General features: G+C 47.3%; 1 long non-coding RNA gene across 2 annotated transcripts in view; it reads right to left on the bottom strand.

The window, feature by feature from the left end:
* Positions 1-657: 657 nt before the first annotated feature.
* Positions 658-18,858, bottom strand: part of LOC135399095 (uncharacterized) — a 96,374-nt gene continuing 78,173 nt past the window's right edge. Inside the window, exon 4 of one of the 2 annotated variants that reach the window (XR_010424188.1) lies at positions 658-681. This is a non-coding gene — a long non-coding RNA (uncharacterized LOC135399095). The remainder of the gene's footprint in view (positions 682-18,858) is intronic. The other variant, XR_010424189.1, reaches the window with a different exon arrangement.

The following is an 18,858-nucleotide window of genomic DNA, read 5'->3' as shown; positions in this document are numbered from 1 at the left end:
ACCCTTACCCGTCCTCTTACACGTTCTCTGCGGCTTGGCCTGTATTTCGCAGACGATGCAAGACGAAGGGGACTCGATCGGGCGCTCGCGAACTTCGGAGAGAACAGGCGAACTCATTGTCGGACGAGACATTCGAAAGTTTGGACACGTGTTTCTGCATACCCGTCTGCACACTGCTGAGTGGCAGCCTCACTTGACAGTCAGGTGGATGCCACATGCATTTAGTGGGGTGCCCCCATAAGGCCTTTTTTTTTTTTGTCATCTGAGTTTTATGGTTTCTGGAAACACACGTATGTGTATGGATGGCATCTGGACTGTGTGTGAATTAGGGCAGAGCCTGTAAAAGCAGCTTTTCGCACGGCGGTAATGCTCGTGCGCAGGCTATTCGTCTATAGGCCCAAATGTTTCGGTACAACGAGGACATTTGAGCATACAAGTATAGGTCTAAAAATATAGCGTAGATTACTGATACACAGGGTGTTCTGGTAGTTTACTATGTCGCTTTACATGTTCTTCATTCTTCCTGTTTTGAAGCGTGTCTCGCTCTATCGCAGATGAACTAGTATGTAAAATGTCAACCGCTGAGAGCTCCCCACTTTAGAGAACCATTTTATGTCCTAAGAGCTCGTCTCGTTGCACTTACCTAAAACGTGGTATCCGGTGAGGAAGTTTATCCATTTCCTGGAAGAGGCAAAGGCGATAACTCACTTAAAAGAAGTAAACTACAACTTCACTGATTTATATACCTATAATCTCTTCACGATAGTAACGACATATGTTGCAATATGTTGCTCTTGTCTCGACAGCTTTTGCACGGTGTGTTCGCCAAGTAGTCATGCTCGCGATTCATGACATACCTTCCATCATGGGACCAGTGATGGGAAGTATACTTGACGTACCAAGTGCTCAAGTACTACTTTAAGTACATTTCTCGGTACTTGTACTTTATACTTGTACTGTACTTTAAGTACTTGTCTTCGGTGGTGGTGGTGGTGGTGACGAAAACCGGCTACTTGTCTTCGGTACTGCCCTTTTAAGTACCCAAGCACCCAATGGGCAAATACCCAAAGCTTTGTCGCAAAATAATTTCCTTCTGTTCATATTAATGAATGAGCTGTAAACTATCCATGTTTCTAGCTAGTACTTGGGAAAAATGATTGCTAAAAGCTTTCTAAAAAACAGCAACAACAAATAAATTAATGATAATGAATGGGGAAATTTGCCACATAGGGTGCGGCCCACTACCCCATGGCACAATGGGCAGCTTTCTAAAGATAACAGTTGAAACATATAATTACCTCACGTTTAATCACCACCAAGTGTTGGAACGTCCAATGATACGTACGATATAAATTTGTAATGTACTTGATGAGTACTTTAAAGTACTTTGCAAATGACTTTGTACTTTTCTTCAAGTACATTTGTAGTATGCAGTACTTTGTACTGTACTTAAAGTACAACAGGTATTACTAGGTACTTCGTGCTTTATTTCAAGTACAATTTTGAGGTACTTTGCCGATCACTGCATGGGACACGACAATCAATCTCTCGGTACGACACGCTGAGGAACCGCACTCCTGTACATAATGACAACATTCCAGTGATGCAAATGGTAATGTTACAATGAAAACGTTGCCACAGGAAACCGAATACAGGAACGGGATAAGAACGCTCCGGAGTTTTTCCTTTTTTTCTCTCTCTCTCTCGTTTGGAACGAGGGAAAGCGTGCAGGCAAGCTGGTAACCATGCATACTAGACGAAACCGAGAGGCTCGGAACACGGAAGGACAGACAAAACAAAACAAATCCTTGGACTAAAAATTTTTTTATTTTTTTTGTCTGTCCTCCACGTGTTACAGCACGATTAATCAGATAGATCAGAGGACAATTATAATAGTCTTTTCCTTTCTTTCTCTTCCGTTTTGTTTTGTCTGTCCTTCCGTGCCTCTCGGTTTCATCTAGTTCTTTTGGAAGTCAGTCTTGAAGCTGTTCACGGCTCATGTGCTCTGTATAATGTCCACGAGTGAAGTACGCGATGACAAAGTACCATATGAATGACCATGGCCATTAACAGCTCACGAAAAATTTTACTTTCCGCCTCGATCGAGAAGCCGATATAAAGACTCTCCGTTCGAAAGATTAGCCACGCAAATTTTCCTGTACGTGTGCCCCGTAGAGTACCCACAGCCTCAACCACGGGACCCGGGCATTGTCATATCCGTCTCTTTCAACAAAACGCATGCACCGACGCATCACAAAGCCCACGAAATACACTTCAAGCCTTGACACTGATTCGCCTCGCCACGACATGACCCAACATTTGACGGATCATCTGACATCCTATGCGTAACCAAACCAGCATGTAGCACCCGTAGACCTCACCATCAAAAATCGCCGCATACCCATACAGCAAACATATGGCTATATGTGCGTCTCCGACCTGGCATTAATTTAAGAGTTTCCCCATGATGGATTGCGAAGCCGTGGTTACCGGCCTACGTCCCTTTCACGGCTTCCAGGTGAGACGGTGAACAAGAAAAGGAGCGGCGCTGGATTTGAACCACGTGACGCGGTACGTCATGTGCGTGCGTGCGATCGCATGATGGAATGATGCCTGGAGACGTCATCTAGTCTTTGATGATGGAAAAGAGAGCTTTGTGATGTTGCACGTGAAGATTTCTCGTGAAAGCGCGGTGTCCCTTTTAGTATTCATTGTGGGGCTGAAGGATCTCACGTCCACTCGGCTAGCATGCAGTTTTTGTGCTCCCTTGACCTTATTTTTTTGTGTGGTGCGATGTTCCAAGTATTGCTTGTGTCTCTCCTCCAAAGTGGTATCCCTCTCACTCTCGAGTCTCACGGAATGAGATTGATACTTTGATCGGCAGAAAAAAAAAAAGAAGAAGGAACCGTGTGGAAGTGTGGGAACTCTGTCAGTCCGGCAGCGTCTTCGCACTGACATGGCCATGGGACGCATGTCCGTTCCCGGCATCGCGAAGTGTATTTCGTCGATGACTTTTGCTGCCTAGGCTCTAGGCGGTCTGCTTCTGGGCTAAGATCAAAGTGCGGTGTGTATAAGCTGTCTAGCCTGCGGAGCTCTCCTGAATGTGCAAACGCACAGTCCTGGTATAGCTACGGACATTGAGTTATTCCCGCAGAAGAAAGTGCGCGGATTTGATATGGGCAATTGAGGGCTTCTGCAGAACTCTTGGAATGCCTGAGGACACAGCCATAAGCACATCTCTGCTGGTACACAAAGTACATCGGACTCTCCGTGAAGCCCGACGTACGATATCTCGGCCTATTACTTCGCTCGCAAGTGCAAGGTCGGTCAAGGTTGACCGAAGACTGATTTATTTAAATACAATCGAAAATTCGGGAAGCACCGCAAGCAAGTATTTACCGTGCGCATCTACACACCGCTGCCATCGCTGTGGCAACTCTTTGATGCCTTTTGGCGTATAAAGAATATTGGACTGCTGTCGTAGCCACCGCGAGACATCTTTCTGGATGGCTTTATCTGTGCGGAACGTCTTTCCGCCAAAGTGCTCTCTAAGGTGCCCTCAAAAATGGTAATCGCTCGGGGCTATATCTGGAATGTCATGGGGCAATACCACCCAGCGCATTTCGGCCACTGTTGCTACCGTCAAATTCACCGTGTGAAGGCGAGCATTGTCATGAAGAAGAATGATCCTTTCGGACAATCTTGCGAATTGCGTTTCGGACGGCACCCTTTATCAAGGTGGAATAGTACTGGGCATTAATCGTAACCCGTTGCTCTAAGAATTTCATATGGATGACACCCCGCATATCCCTGAAGGCAGCTCCCATGGAGACGGCTGCATCTTGATTTTCTTTGGCGGCGGGGAAGCCTTATAAATGTCGCCATTCGAAGCTGTTTTTTTTTTTTTTTTCTTGGGTAACATGATGCACCCAGGCTTCATCACATTGTTGCAAAAATTCGTGCCCCTCAGGTTGAAACTGGTTCAGCAGCTGCTCAGAGACTGCCATGCGCGCTCCCTTCTGGCCACAAGTGAAGTGTCGGGAAACCCGTCTTTCACAGACGTTGCGGAACAGTAAAATGCTCGTGAATGATTGTCTTCACACTGCCGACACTAATATTACGCTGGGCTGGGCAATGTCCCGAACTGTTACTCGCCGACTCTCGAGGATGGATTGCTCAACGCCTCCGATGTTCACTGGCGTGACTGCAGTTGAACGAACGTGTCCATGTGGTTCGTTCGTCACCATATCCAGTCCTTCGTCAAATTGTCTGCACAATTCGTACACTTATGCCTTTGACATCGTTTGTTCCCCATACTGTGTTTGTAATCTTTGTAAAATATCAGCTGGCTTGACGTGCTCCTTCACAAGGAACTTGATTATACATCGCTGTTCCATAGCTGCGCAGACACACTGCTCGTCGCCATGACTGCTGCCGCTGCTGCACGTGCCGCCGACTCGGGAAAAAATTGCACTTCGTCCTTCGAAAGTTTTATTCAATTACATTAACTCACTGATCTTCCTCGAGTCTCAATGATCCTCGGACGACGACAATTGTACATTGCCACTGTCCTTTTCATCATAGTCGTTTACACTGCCTGAGCGATGCCTCCTTCGATATTTGTGGAGGTTTTTCGGTTGACACGCTGTCTCGATCACGCAGTTCCTCGCCTTCGTCCTAATTTTAATACTCTGTGATGGGAATGTAGACCTTACTTAAAGTTTGCGGCGCGACCTCTCCACCTAAGACCCATTTCACACTAACGTTTTTTGTCGTCCGTTTGCTTCAAAAACAGAGCCTCGGGGCAATCGACCCCGCAGGTTCCAATGGTTCCGTTTTGGCTTCGTGAAAAATACGGACGAGACACGGACGAGAAAGCGTTAGTGTGAAACCGGCCTAAGACGGAAGGTGGCCGCACTTTACAGGAATGTCCCAGCTACCGCTGCGCTAACGGAGTTCTTTCTCGAGGTGAAACACCTCATCCCATCGTCATGCTGTTGTTGTTGTTGTTTATGTAGAGACAACTTGATGCGTCGAGAAAAATAATCGAAGCGCGTCTATTGGACAGCGGGGAGCACCGTCCGCAACGCTGTCCAATAGGCGTGTTCCGATTACTTACCTCGACGCATCAGGTATCTCGACAATCGGCCAGCATAGCCTCCTAGTTTGGAAGCGCACGTCAGCAAGCCGCGGAGGAAAGAAAGAAGCCCATAGTATTGCGTTCAGCAGTGAAGCGCGCTTTACATTTCTTCGAGGCCCGTCCGCGCCTTTTCAATCTGTGTTCCTTCGTCTTCTATATATACCACCGACGCTCTATGGGAATCCCCATACATTTTTCAACTCCCGTAGCGCCGCGAAAATTCGGTTGATCTCCGTGCAACTGCTTTTAAATGGAAGAGGATGCTTAGATCTAGTGCCTGATCGAAGCAGATTTTGCGTTTTAGACTCAGAAATTTTTATATCGTCGTCGAAAGGTTTGGGAAAAGCTATATTTCGAGATTCCGCTCGCTTACAAAATAGAGCCGCCCAAAATCGAAAATCTGGCTCGATCACGCACTAGAAAAACATATCAAGAACCAATACCAACAAAAAGATTTCATCTATGTTAAGCCGTTGACTCGGCACACGAGTTTTTGTCAGGTATGGTCATCCGTGGAGTACGCCGCTTCAGAATGGGCAGCGCAGTGCTGCCATCTCTCATGGAGGGTATCGTCACAAGGCACAACAATTTGAGCGCTGGAAATGCTATACCGCTGCACGTGCAGGTGGACGACGAAGCCGACGTTGACTGTGACGCAGGAGCACGAGCACACGCAGCTTAGCCCTGCCGCAAATACGTGAACGGACTATACTATACATGAGCTGTTCATTCATCGATGTTTATTTTCTCGGGGGGAGGGGCAGGGGAGGGCATGAACGTGGCATGTCATTCCCCCATATAACGCCGGGACGATCGCGTTCAGCCTCACTTCATTGGAAATTGTGTATTAAAAACAGGAATGCAAGAAAAAATTCAGAGCACCAGTCAGCTATCGTATAAAGGAAACACTTGAAGCAAAACCATTGCGGACAGGCACGAAAGCTTCTGGCTGTTTGAGATATGGAAATAGCGAGTTTTAGTATACCGCTACCGGGAGCCCCGTAGGTTACCGCGTCTACCGCACTCTATCAACAGCTAAGATTCTGTATCACGCACGCTGTCATTGGTTCCGGTGGGCACGGTAACATACCGGCGACGTTACCAACGGTATACTAAAACTCGCTAATAATTCATGAGTGCAGAACAGGGTTGCGCACTGAGATCACACTGGAGATCACTGAGATCACACTGAGTCACTAAGTCACTTAGTCACTGAGTCACTAAGTCACTGAGATCACACTAAGTCGTGTTGCAGGCAATGCTCGCAGCTTGTTGATGAATGTTGACAATAACGCCGCCGAGCACTTCAATTCCGTTATCGCGAAGTTTGTTGGGGGAAAGCGGATCAACTTCTGTCAGAGGCGGTCTTACCAAACACGCGCATTTGCCGCAGCCGTAACAGTGAACTCACGTGAAGGTTTGCATCATCGTGTGCACAAGGAGATGTGTCAAACAAAGCCAGGGAAGTACACTTTGAGCCTTCAAAAACGTTGTAGTGCACGTGAGCACGTGAAGAGGCAAGGGCCAAGCGCCGTCTCAACACCAAAGCGAAGAAGGCCAGCCTTCCAGCCCTGCGTAAGAAGCCCGAGCGCCGAATTGCTGACTATGGGGAACAAGCGCAAAGACCAGACATGGAGCCAACGTCCTTCGCGACGGCATGCATCGACTACAAAAAATTGCTTGAGCTCTCAGAGGAGGAGCATGCCGCATTACAGGAAGACACCATAGAGCAGTCGCTGAGCCTCCGGTGGAAACAAGAAAGGAGAAAGCGGCTTACGGCGTCTTTTTTTTGGTAGAGTATGCAGGATGCGCCCCTCTACAAGTGCTTTAGTTACATGTCAGTATTTCGGGCTTTAGTTACATGTCAATATTGTGGGCTTTAGTTACGTCTGTCTGTCACTAATGCACCTGTTCAGTAGCTTCAAGGCGCTCGGAAACCATCACCCATTGTTGTGCACTTGCGGACATGAAAGTCGTTTCTGAACGCAGAAAAGGATTGCGCAGTGAACTAACACTGCAGTGCAAAATGTACAGACTAAAGGGTGTGGCTGACACTGAGCGTCCACCAAGCATCGGACAAGATCATATGGACGTGAACACCGCTGTAGTTTTGGGAGTCCTCTCTAGTGGAGCGCGATATTGAGCCCATGCTCAGTTCTGTGCTGCGCTGAACATGCCGTGTATAGTGACCGGAACATTCGTGAAATATCAGGACCAACTGGCGGACCGTAGCAAGGGTATAGGACAGAGTCACGTACCGGAACTGAGGAAGTAAGTGCGGTCTGTGGAAGTGCACGCATGTCTACCGGTACCAGATCCACGGCCAACTCCACGTATAACCAACCGTCAGTACTGCCTCTTCGTTGTAGGTACTGGACGACGCCTTGCGGAACGAGAAAAGGGTGGTGTACCTTGCGCGAATTTATAGCGACTGCCTCCTGCTAGAGCTTGTTGACCCTCGCTATCCTCGAAGCATGCGAATTAGAGTTCCCGATTACAGAAGGAAGTACGCCAGGCCAAAACAATTGTAATCAGTGTGCCGTGTGCTTTTTGCTAATCGAGACAAGGTCGTGATGTCGGCAGCCACGACGAGGACGAAAAAGAAAGCTAGAGAGGATTTCTGGAAGTTCCTGCGCGGATAGGCAAGATGACACTCACAATGACAATTTGTTACGAAATGCTCTCACTCCGAGATCCAGACTGACAGAACCACGAGCTGAAGGTCACTTCCAGACGAATGGGACATCAGAGACCCAGTTCGCGGCATGCTGATCTGTGCTTGGGTGAAGTCTGGGGCCGTGGTTAGTGACGACCAGGATGAGCACAACGGACCCGAATTATACAGACGACCAAACTGGAAACCTCCATTCGCACTTTACGTTCCAAGCAGCTGTATGGTCCAGGCAGACACATTTTTCTCCTCTACCCTGCTTTTCTTCCCTTTTCTTCTTCTCTTTTGCCTTTTTCCTCCTTCTCCACTGATGTCCAAGGATATGGGAAACGTCATGCAGCCTCTTTGCAGTTTTATTTGATTTCCGCTGACTGTGCAAGTAAATGAAGTGTTTTGTACCACCACAACGTGGTCTGAGATTTGTAAGCCCAGAGTGACAGAAAATAACAAAAACAGGTTGCGGCTTCGTTTCGCAATTTCCGCGTAATGTCGGTAAGCTATAACATGCCGACACCAACGTGTTTCAACCGCGTCGTGTCCAACCTAGGTTTTTTGTGTTACGAGGAATTTCATTTATTATATGCGAAAGCATTGCCGAAATCACACGAAACGACTGGTGACTAACCCTTCGCCCGACAAGAACACAGCACGGAACAGCAACAGATCGACGAAGAAGTTCAGGAGACAGCTGGACAGCCTGGGCGCATTCAAAAGCCGCGCCACTAATTGTTCCGTCTGGCTGAGCGCGATATGCGTGTTTACAGTATTGGACTTGGCATGGGTGAGCACGAGCGGTCATATGTTTGCACAAGATTTCGCTTGACCCGTCGCGCGCAAAGAGAAAACAAAAATAACAGAATAAGAAGACGTTACATCAGCGGTACCGCATTTCCAAGCAAGCGCCAAAATGTTGTGAAGCGGTGTCTGCGCGAACCATTTCGCTCGCTGCGCCATCCCTCGATTGTAGACGACGAAGTGCCGGCTCTGATGCACCGCCTTAAGGCAACAATGAGGGCCTGTCTCAAAATTTTAGATCAATCAAATGGGTCAAGGGACAATTAAAATCGTCTTAATTTTCTCTTCTCTCTCTCTCTCGCTTTTGAGAAGGGATAACACTGGTGAAGGTACATGTTTTCAGATTTGTTTCGTTCCTTTCTCTTTTGGTTGATTGGACAAAGAAAAACGCGAAGGCGTACGTGAGTCCCGACTAAGTCGGGACAGGTTATACCGGGACGTTCCTCTTTTTATCTTCCCTAAATTAAACCACTTTGAAAATATAAATCTTTGAAAATAGTCACGCAGCTACAGATGCACTTGCTCAACTGAACGCCTGGATTGTTTCTGCGTTTGTCTACAGAACGGGTGTTTAATAAAAACGGTCATCGTCGCAGTCGCTGTTACTATCTGTCAACTCGGTGCTCCATTGGAAATTGTTAGGAAAAAAAAAATCATTTTCCGCTTCGTACTCCTCTTCAAGGAGACAATGTAACGTCTATAGAAGAATGATATGTCATGCACAGATATTCAGTTGCAAGTTGCGCAGCCACGCTGAAAGATGCATACAGTGTGCGCAACAACAAAATGGTGGAAAAGACTGGGACGTGGCACCGGTTCGAATCCTGGGGCCGACTGTGCTGTCTGAGGTATTCCCCCGTGTTTTCCGAAGAGTTTCCAGACGAATGTCGGCACTAGTTCCCCCTGAAGTCGGCCCAGGATGCATACTAACACCCGTCCACCGCTCCTTCCTGCTGTCCTCTCTCCATCTGTTCTCATCTGCACGCCGCTCATAGCCACAGTTGCTTCGCGGCGTTAACGCAGAATTAAAAAAAAATGATGGAAATAAAGCGCAACAAAGTTTCCCGAGGCAATGGTGAAATCGGTAGGAATGCCAGAGACCGTTGGAACACAGCTGCCCCATCCCCGTTTTACAAAGCAATATAACATGACCGAAAGTTTGATTGGGGAAGGGGGGAAGAGCAGCCCAGAGTGAAAGGTATATCCCGACAAAAACGACCTCACACATAAAGGAGCTGGGGTGCACACCCAGCGTCCGAACCAGCGGTCGGATATCGGACCCATGACTCTCCTCACCTGTCCGCGAACCATCTGCATCCCCGCGAAGTTAACGAAAGGGACCATCGGTTTTTGAGGGGTTCGGACAAAGCGTTTGTCTGTGAACGAGGACGCCAGAATGTTCCCACAGGGACCCATCGTACGGTGACGTCGGGCGGGATCCGCTGTTGGTGCTATATACGAAAGCCACACATGTTCGGGATTCCCTGAGCGATTTCGATAAACGACTCCCCACCCCACCCCCTTCGGATTGCGGGAGTTCGTTGAGTGGTGGCGCTCGTAAGCCGACGTACGGAGTGACAAGACACGCGTGTGGCGCTGATACGCGTTGATTCCATCTTGATTTTGAATATCTGCGAAAAGTGTGCCTATATAGGGAGTTTTCACCTACGTCACATTGTGACGTGGGCATGCCCGTAAGCTCCTCCCACTGTTGGTCACTTTTCGTGCTGGCAACATTGAAAGGTGACAAACTGCGCTATTTTTCAATGCGACAACCATAGTTTTCATAAAAGAAAATGTGAGAACGACAATGACGAAGTGTCTTCGGGACAAAAGAAGGGTACGGACGCGACCGAATTTCAAAACACCATTCAAGGCTTCGTTTTCGAACAAATGCTAGATAACCTCGGCAGCTGCGCCGAAAAAATGACCACCCCCATGGCGGCCAAACGCGTCCGTTTGACATCATGTGAAAACACCCTATATACGGTGCAGGAGTGGCCAGCAACAGTTATGGTTTCTACTATAACACCGTTTCTGGAACACTTTTGAGTATGATTATGAAGGAAAGTACCGTATTTTCCGGTGTATAACGCGCATTCGTGTATAACGCCCACCACGCCACATCATCATCCCATTTATGTATGCATGTGTGTGTACATATATATATATAACGCGGGCCGAATGGGCCTAAAAATGGGCCGAATTTGAAAAATGATCGATGTATAACGCGCATCGGTGCATAACGCGCACCGCAATGGCGCTACAAGCTTCACTAATGCCACCAGTACACACAATAAACCAAAGCGGTGAATGATATGTGCATATGCTATATTTGAAAGACGTTTAGTCAAATCTGTTAAACTCCGATGCAACAGCGTCGCTGTCATAGCATACTTCAGTCTCCTCTCTGCTTTCCGTTTCGCGTCCTTTCTCAATCACGCCATTCTTCTGAAATGAATTTCATTAACCTTTTATGAAGTCCAGTGCCCTTTAGCCGGTTTTGTCAACTGACCCTAAGAGACATGGGAGAAAGCCACACCACACTCTGGAAGAGGCTAGAATTTGTACGTCACCGACCTAAAAAGGAAGTCTGCAAGAAAATATTTCCGTGTATAACGGGTTTTTTGTTTTTTCGAAACACGCCACTTTCACGAAAGGCATACTTCTCTTTTCTTTTTTACAAAAACGCAAGTCGCTCGTTTTATTATAGCTCTTCATTAACCTCGCGAAGCAACTACAGCCTGAGCTGCCCACAAACGTGAATAGACGGAGAGGTGCAGGAATGAGCAGGAGAGACAGGGTGTAATATCCTACCCCTGCCAACTTCAGGGGTAGACCCTCTGGGTACAAGAGTCCTGGTTCCTATTGAAGACTGCATGATGTGCAAGAGTGTGGCCTTTCTTCAAGTAGGAGTCCTTTAATTAATCTTCTATCCGAATACTGGTGGATGGAACAGAGCGCAAACATTCTGCACACTGTTGTTAAAAAAATATTGCTGCTCCCGACCTAAAGCGAAGAGGAAGAGACTTCTATTGAAGTTTTGAAGATGGGACACGACGAAATGCAAGAGAAACAATATTATGGACATTCAGAGCAGGTGCTCGAAGAGGTCGCCTTGCGTCATCACACAAAATCGGCATCTCCTGACTGTGTTCTCGATCGCCCTCCGCAACATGTCCTCGGGAATTTCACAGCAAACTTGAGTGATCATCGCCTTGAGGTCATCGAGCGTTGTCGTGTCCTCGACGTACACGCGGTCCTTCACATATCCCCACAAAAAGAAATCCAAAGGCGTAAGGTCCGAGGACCTGGCGGGCCATGGCACTGGTCCGAACATTCCCACCCAGCACTGGTTAGGAAATGCGTGGTCAAGATAGGCGCGAGCTGGGCTGGAGCTGTGTGCGGGAGCGCCATCGTGCTGAAACCACAGCAGACCATATCGCGCTAGTGGGCGGAGGTTGGCGCAGAACTCTTCCACGGGGCCCTGAAGAACCTCGTTTAGGTATCTGTCTGCGGTCAGTGTCCCATCAAGCAAGATGGGCCCAATGAAGGTCCCGTCGGAAATGCTGCACCAGACGTTGAGGGACCATTTGTATTGATGATGCGACTTGCGAAGCCAATGGGTATTGGTGGTTCCAATAATCAGAGTTGCGCAGGTTCTCCTTGCGCGTCCCGGGAGAATCTTGCCTCGTCCGTCCAGATGACGTTTCTAAAAAATTGCGGGTTCTGATCGACAATGCGCAAAAGCCAGTTGGCATAGTGCAACCGGGTTTCGAAGTCTCTTTGCTGCAACCGTTGATGCAGTTGAACGTGGTAAGGATGGGGGCAGGCCTCTTTTACTACCCTCCACACTGTCGACAACGGAACGCCGCGCTGACTGCTGGCCTTGCGGAGGCTGGCTAGAGAGTGTGCCTCAAAGAACACCAGGATGTTTGGTCGAACGTCGCCTGAAGGTGTCGATGACCTACGACGCTTTTGGGAAAACTTGCGAAATTCTTTTAGCGTCTCGTGTGGACGAATAATCATCGCAGGTCTTGGTCTCCTGCCGGGATGCCACATCTGAAAAAGCTTCGCTGCCTTTTTCTTATTGCGCTCTGCGACACCTAGGGCAAGCACCATGTCAGCTCTTTCTTCGTTGGAATAGGGCATTATTTGACCCACAGAGCATTCAACAAAGAGTGTGCGTACGGAGACAAAAGTCTGTCGAATCTAAAGTCCCTGTCGCGTACTTTCAGTTGCTTCACGGCGAAAGAAGAAAAAAAGAGGAGGAATTCAAACAAACAATAAAAAGACAAAGCGCCGCGTTGTCATCGTCACTGTGCCTTCTGATCGTCTAGCACATACGGCACCATGCAAGGGTGATAGATAAGAGTGTAGGTGGAATGGATCGCATATCTCCGTGTTCGTCAAGTGGACGTGGGAGGGCGCTGCGATCGAGAGCTTTTTTTGCGCGACGGAAACATGCTCCGTCCAAGTTTCGGAAATCCGGGCGCATTTCTGGAGACCCGGGAAAAAAACAAGTCGTTAGAGCTAGAGAGATGAAAACCAACTGGATTCGTTTTCTCATGGCAGCGCCTACAACTTCACAATTGACATCTTCGTTGTAATCTTCGTAATTAGAAAGTTAGAAAATTAATTTCCACTAATTAATTAACTGCAGTATAAAAAATACTCTGAAACACTTTGGGCTACTAGTAATACTATGCAGTTGGTTTCGTTGTGATGCAACGAGCCGTTATTCCAATAAGCACGTCCTGCGAACGAAAACGATCACTACGGAGTGTGCTGTCTTCACAAAATCTTTCGCGGGTGACGTAAAAAAAAAAAAAAAAAGGAACATCTATAAAAGGGATTATAAGAGAGCGCCATGGAATGGATGCCTTTTTTGCAGGTGACTTGTGCGTCCAGGGGAACATTCTCCCGAGGAGAATAACTGCCAGATGACTACACCAAAATCCATTAAGTAACCCTTTAATTAGAGGCTTTCGCGCATAAGCGAGACAGCAGAATGGAAGGCAACGCTCATTGAAAGCCATTCTACATTTTGAATAATCCTGAATCGAGCAAGTACGTTGAAAATTATCCATCGCTGAATATTGCTATGCAAATACCGAAATCGAAACTGCGCGCATGAGGAGCCCAGGGAGGCGGTTTTGGTTCCGGCTCATTTGCATAGCCGTGATCGGCGATGTTTCAATGTGCGTGGTCTCTTCCGGATTTAGGAAACAGAATGGCTTTCAACGAGAATTATCTTCCGTCTTGCTGTCTCCCTTTTGTCCGAAAGCCCCCAATTAAATAGTTAATTAACTACTAGTTACCTAATAGTAGTATACGTATACCTTCTTCGAGGGAATGTCTGTCGAAAAACGGCATCAAACGCTGCTCTCATAGCTTGTTACAAAAAGTACGTAACGAATATATAAAAAAGGAAGCCCGGTATAACCGTCAGATATAGACGAACACTAAACTCACACGGCCGGCTGGTATAACAACATTAACCGCACGGACTCTCACCCCTCTTCCCCGCCATTCCACCTCTCATTGTCATCTTCGTCACCAGGTGTCGCGTTCGTTGATCTTGGCCCCGATATACACACCATAAAGTCGGCCGCCACTTCACACGCCGAACCCTCCGCCGAAAGCAGCCAATATTCACCGCGGGGGTCCGACTACAATGGGCCACTACCGCAGGGTTTCGGAGAATCTTCCGCCTGTACAGCAGAGAGAGAAGGTACTGCGCTCGATCTTGGCCCAAAAATCAGTTCGTTGACTGAGCGGACATTTTTTGTTATATATTCACCCCGTAAAAATGCACGGGCTTTCTAACGGGGGATCAGAGGTGAGAGCTTTGTAAAGAGTAAAAGGAGATGGAGAAAAAAACGGCGAAAGCGGCAAAGGGGAAAAGTGTCGAAATGACTTCCTGCATGTGTGTGCGTGTGTGTGTGGTGCCGTGAGAAAATGTGACGGTTGCTTTTCACCGCTTGCGTGCCATTTCCGACAAATTAGACGAAGGTATGGGGCAGGTGGTCTGGAGGGGCAGTTATATACCGGTGCCCGTATGTATATAGGCTTATGGTGTAGGAAGAAGTCGCGGAGCCCGTGGAAGAGTCTGTTTCCTAGAATGACATTGACCTATTGACCAATTTTTTTAAACTTTTTTTTTTTCGTTGCGACGCGGCTGTCGATGGCGCTGAGTACTATGGGCTAGCCCACATGCTTCGTTATTTTTTTTTTCTTACTCTCTTTTTCTCCTTCAAATACCACCACGCATGTAGCCCTGTAGAAGAACCACAATTTTCGCGAGACACTGATCTGAAACACGTCTATGGATATATGGTGGGAACATCCCACACTGGAAATGTTAGTCTGGGTACGACGACGGGATACAAATGACTGCATTTATGCCACATTATCAGGCATGATGTGTATACGAACTTTAGATTAGATTGATTGGGTACGAAGATCAATAGGTCTGACATGCACCTTACGTAAAATATACGCGTATTTCCAGGCAGCTAAAATGCGGTTTTACGGGTCGGCAGATCGCTTACGAAACATGTGCGACGTGCTTCTGGTCCGGGTAAGTACGTTAAAAGTATCACTAAGTGCACACAAAATGTTAACATACATTATGTAACAGCCGTGATATGCAACTTTATTGGCGCGGTATGCTATGGTTCAAATTTTAACAACATCATAACGACGTTAACAACACGAGGACCGTCGAAGACATTTCGGTCAGCAATAAGACATTCCTGAGACATTCGTGTGGAAATACATATATTTTAAAACTAAATAAAAATGAAAACAATATCGTTATCTGCAATGCTATTTTGTCCATGACGTACAGGATGGCACAACCAACGCCTGAGGCCTATACCTCCCCTAAAACTGTGTCAACGTACTGCGATACGATTAATTATTGCAAACAGAGAGGGAGGCAGTGTAGGTAGGTTGCCATGAGATTCCCCGGAAACTCTATTGCCGACTTAGACCGATGGAGCTTCTAAATCGGTTGGATGTCCCCACACGGTGGATGCCTTAACTATGTGAACTTCTTGACTCGTTGAATGCGTTGACCACGAAGGCATCACATCCACTTCCACTACTTCCACCTTTGGGGGAGGGTCTGTTTATGGGAGTAGCCCAATTCGTCGTGTGACGATTTCAATCTCTCCCTATTATTTTTTTTCGCCAACATCAACATCAACGTCCACTTCCAGATCCGTTCCATATTCCGTTGAACGGTCTACACACTGCTAGATCAGAATATTCCTCTTCCAAATCGAAGATATCACACAATCACGCTTCAACGCATTGCAAGCAGTCCAACCCACACAGTTATGTCTCACGCGAGAACGCATTCCATTCCATGCGGCCGTCAGAGCTCCACCAGCTGGTTGAAAACCGCACGAGAACAGAATGTCGCCTTGTGACGTCACGCGTAATGTCATCAAAGCCCCAAGTAGCAGACGACAGAGAGCGACGCATGGGAAATAAGGCGGAAGGAAGTGGTAGCCATCTTCTCTTTTCCCAGTGAAGAGAGACTGTGGCCTTGATCCACAGGCCCAGAAACCCAGATGCGGAACAGCTTACACCAACAGGAAACAGACGGCACACACACACACACACACGCACGACGACATCGTCACGTGATCGATGGGATCATGTGATGCGGTGACATTACAGCCTAGTTACCGGACAGATCCTATAACCAGTCTGATAAGATGCGGGCATACGTGACATAGTTTGGGAATAGGGGTTTACGGTGCGAGAGAGTTCAACGAACTCGCATGTGTGGGTGTCGATCGAACAGTGTTTGCCGGTGTGCGCGGCAGTTGATTTTAAACGATTTTTTTTCTAATTTTTATTGCCTTCTTTGTTTGCTTCAATGTCTTATTTTATCTCATTTGGAAATAAATGAAAAATAAACATTGCACTTGAATTTTTAATTAGTTTGAGTTTGTCGTTAAGACAAACTTCTAATTAACACAACGACGAACACAGCATAAGACACCAAGAGAGACACCAGGGAACGAAGTGTTTCGTGCCTTGGTGTCTATGTGTTTTGTGCCGTGTTTGTATTTGCACGGAGGCCTAGTCAGGCGTGTATAGTCGTGGACAGTCATGAGGTACCTTTGAGCAGTGTTGTGTACATATTTCAGTGTAACTGTGCTTAGGGAATGTTCTACTTGACCTACTATTTGGAATCAATTTGCACTGACCCGAGGTCGACTGCTGTCAAGCTTTACCTCGGATGTTCCACACAATGTGACATTTTTGGCATCGTCGAAAACCCATCAAGTCCAGACAGTTACGTCACCAGTCATAAGCCGCGTAACAAACACATTATTTCCCCCCCAAAACAACTGGAAACCACAAGTTTCTAAAAGATTCAACTTCACGTTCCCACGGGACAGCCCAGAAGCGCGCAGGGGAAACAAGCTTACGAAGCCATTTCCAAACATTACGGTACACACTCGCAGACGACACTTTCAAATATGCTCACTCTATCACCAAAGCTAACGAGCTAAGTCCACGATGATTACCACCGGCAGAACACGTAAATCTCCGACAAAGAGCTCATTCTCATTTTCCCACACTCATCACATCTGCATTACATCTGCCCCTCCACCTTTTCAAATCTATCGCCTGCTTCACACACGAAAGATGGGGGAGGTGAGGTCGCGTGCCGCGTGTCAGTCCTCTTTTCACATGGACAGAGCACATCTGTTTCAAAATCGCGTTATTGTGTTCAGGGGGGGGGGGGGGGAGGAGGAGGTCGTCACACATTGTGTGCTTAGTGGGCAGGATGGAGGGGGGGGGTATTATTTAATGTGGGGCAGTAGCGCCCCCACGCGTCAACCGCTGGAACGAGGACTGTACTCTGCAGCAGCTGATATGGTCCAAAAGCGTTTATAATAGTCTGGCAATTGTTGGCGGGCACGCGCCTGCTCTCTAAGTTCCCACACTGTTGGAGTTACCCATTCGTGGGTTTCGGACATGTGACCATAGTGAGTTCCTCCCGAGCATGCAGGCGTACCGCACTTGCTTTAAACGAGTATTCACACACGAACGACATTCTCCGGAGTACTCCCGCGGAAGGTGCGGAAAACGTAATTGTCTCTTCATGCACTGCTAACCGTGGGGAATATGCAGCGGCGCAGTCACGAGATATTTCTTAGCAGACGACACGAAAAGACGCGGACGGTGTCGTCTGCTAACAAATATCTCGTGACTGCGCCGCTGCATATTCCCCATGGTTAGCAGTGCATGAAGAGACAATTACGTTTTCCGCATTACGACAATTACGTTTTACGTGTCGTCTGCTAAATGTGCAGTACGCCACTGTCGAAATTCCGGGACATCCACTAGAATATTTCGTGGGAATGTCGCGCCGTTCGCAATACACGGTGATCGTAACTTTTCAGAGAAGAGGAGGTCGGGTCAAACCACGATTTGCGGCTCTAAAGATCAACGCGACCGAGATCACCTCGTAGATAAGAGAGAGAGGGGGGAGAGCCCGAGGTTTATTAATTGGTCTCCGCAGGTGCCTTGGGTAGAGAACGATAATAAGATTTTCTTCGGATGACGCGGAACGAATCGTAGCAGGGATGCCACCGCGAAAAGCTTCCGTGATCACGAGCATGATATGCACAGGGTCGCTGAATCCATTTATTAACTCCACTTTAAGGAAAAAGAAGCTCTCCTCGGCTCACGTTGCCCTGATTTCGCAAAATAATTTTCAGGCCACGAAATTTCAATTTGTGAAACAGACTTCTGGCCATATATAGTCACGACATCTATCCTTAAATATTTTCCATGTTCATTTATCACTTTGAAAGACCCCTATATAAAAATAATAATCTCCCGTTAGTGAGTAAGAAGCTTTTAATTCGTCCAATTATTTGCTATCATAAGATCTTGATGTCACGAAATGATAACATAAGATGATCTCCAGCCAGAGCGACAAAGCGGGTCGTGCCGCTATATGAGAGACCTATCTCTCTCTCTCTCTCATTATGCCAGCAGAACGCATCATTAATGGGGATCAATTACGCAATTAAGAGTAATTTTAAAGCACGTTTGTTGCGGTTCGTGCGGGAAATATGTAGTTATGTGTACATAAGTTACAGGCGTGGCTCGACAAGGTTAGGCACAAAAATATCAGTGAAAAATAAAAATAAAATATTAGAGGAGCACTGCGCTGTATACTTGGTCACTTAATCGTGCAGTGAACCGCAAGGCC

Source organism: Ornithodoros turicata, chromosome 6, assembly GCF_037126465.1.
Source record: "Ornithodoros turicata isolate Travis chromosome 6, ASM3712646v1, whole genome shotgun sequence".
Taxonomy (NCBI): domain Eukaryota; kingdom Metazoa; phylum Arthropoda; class Arachnida; order Ixodida; family Argasidae; genus Ornithodoros; species Ornithodoros turicata.
The sequence above is the reverse complement of the archived record's forward strand: the minus strand, read 5'-3'. Positions and strand labels throughout refer to the sequence as shown.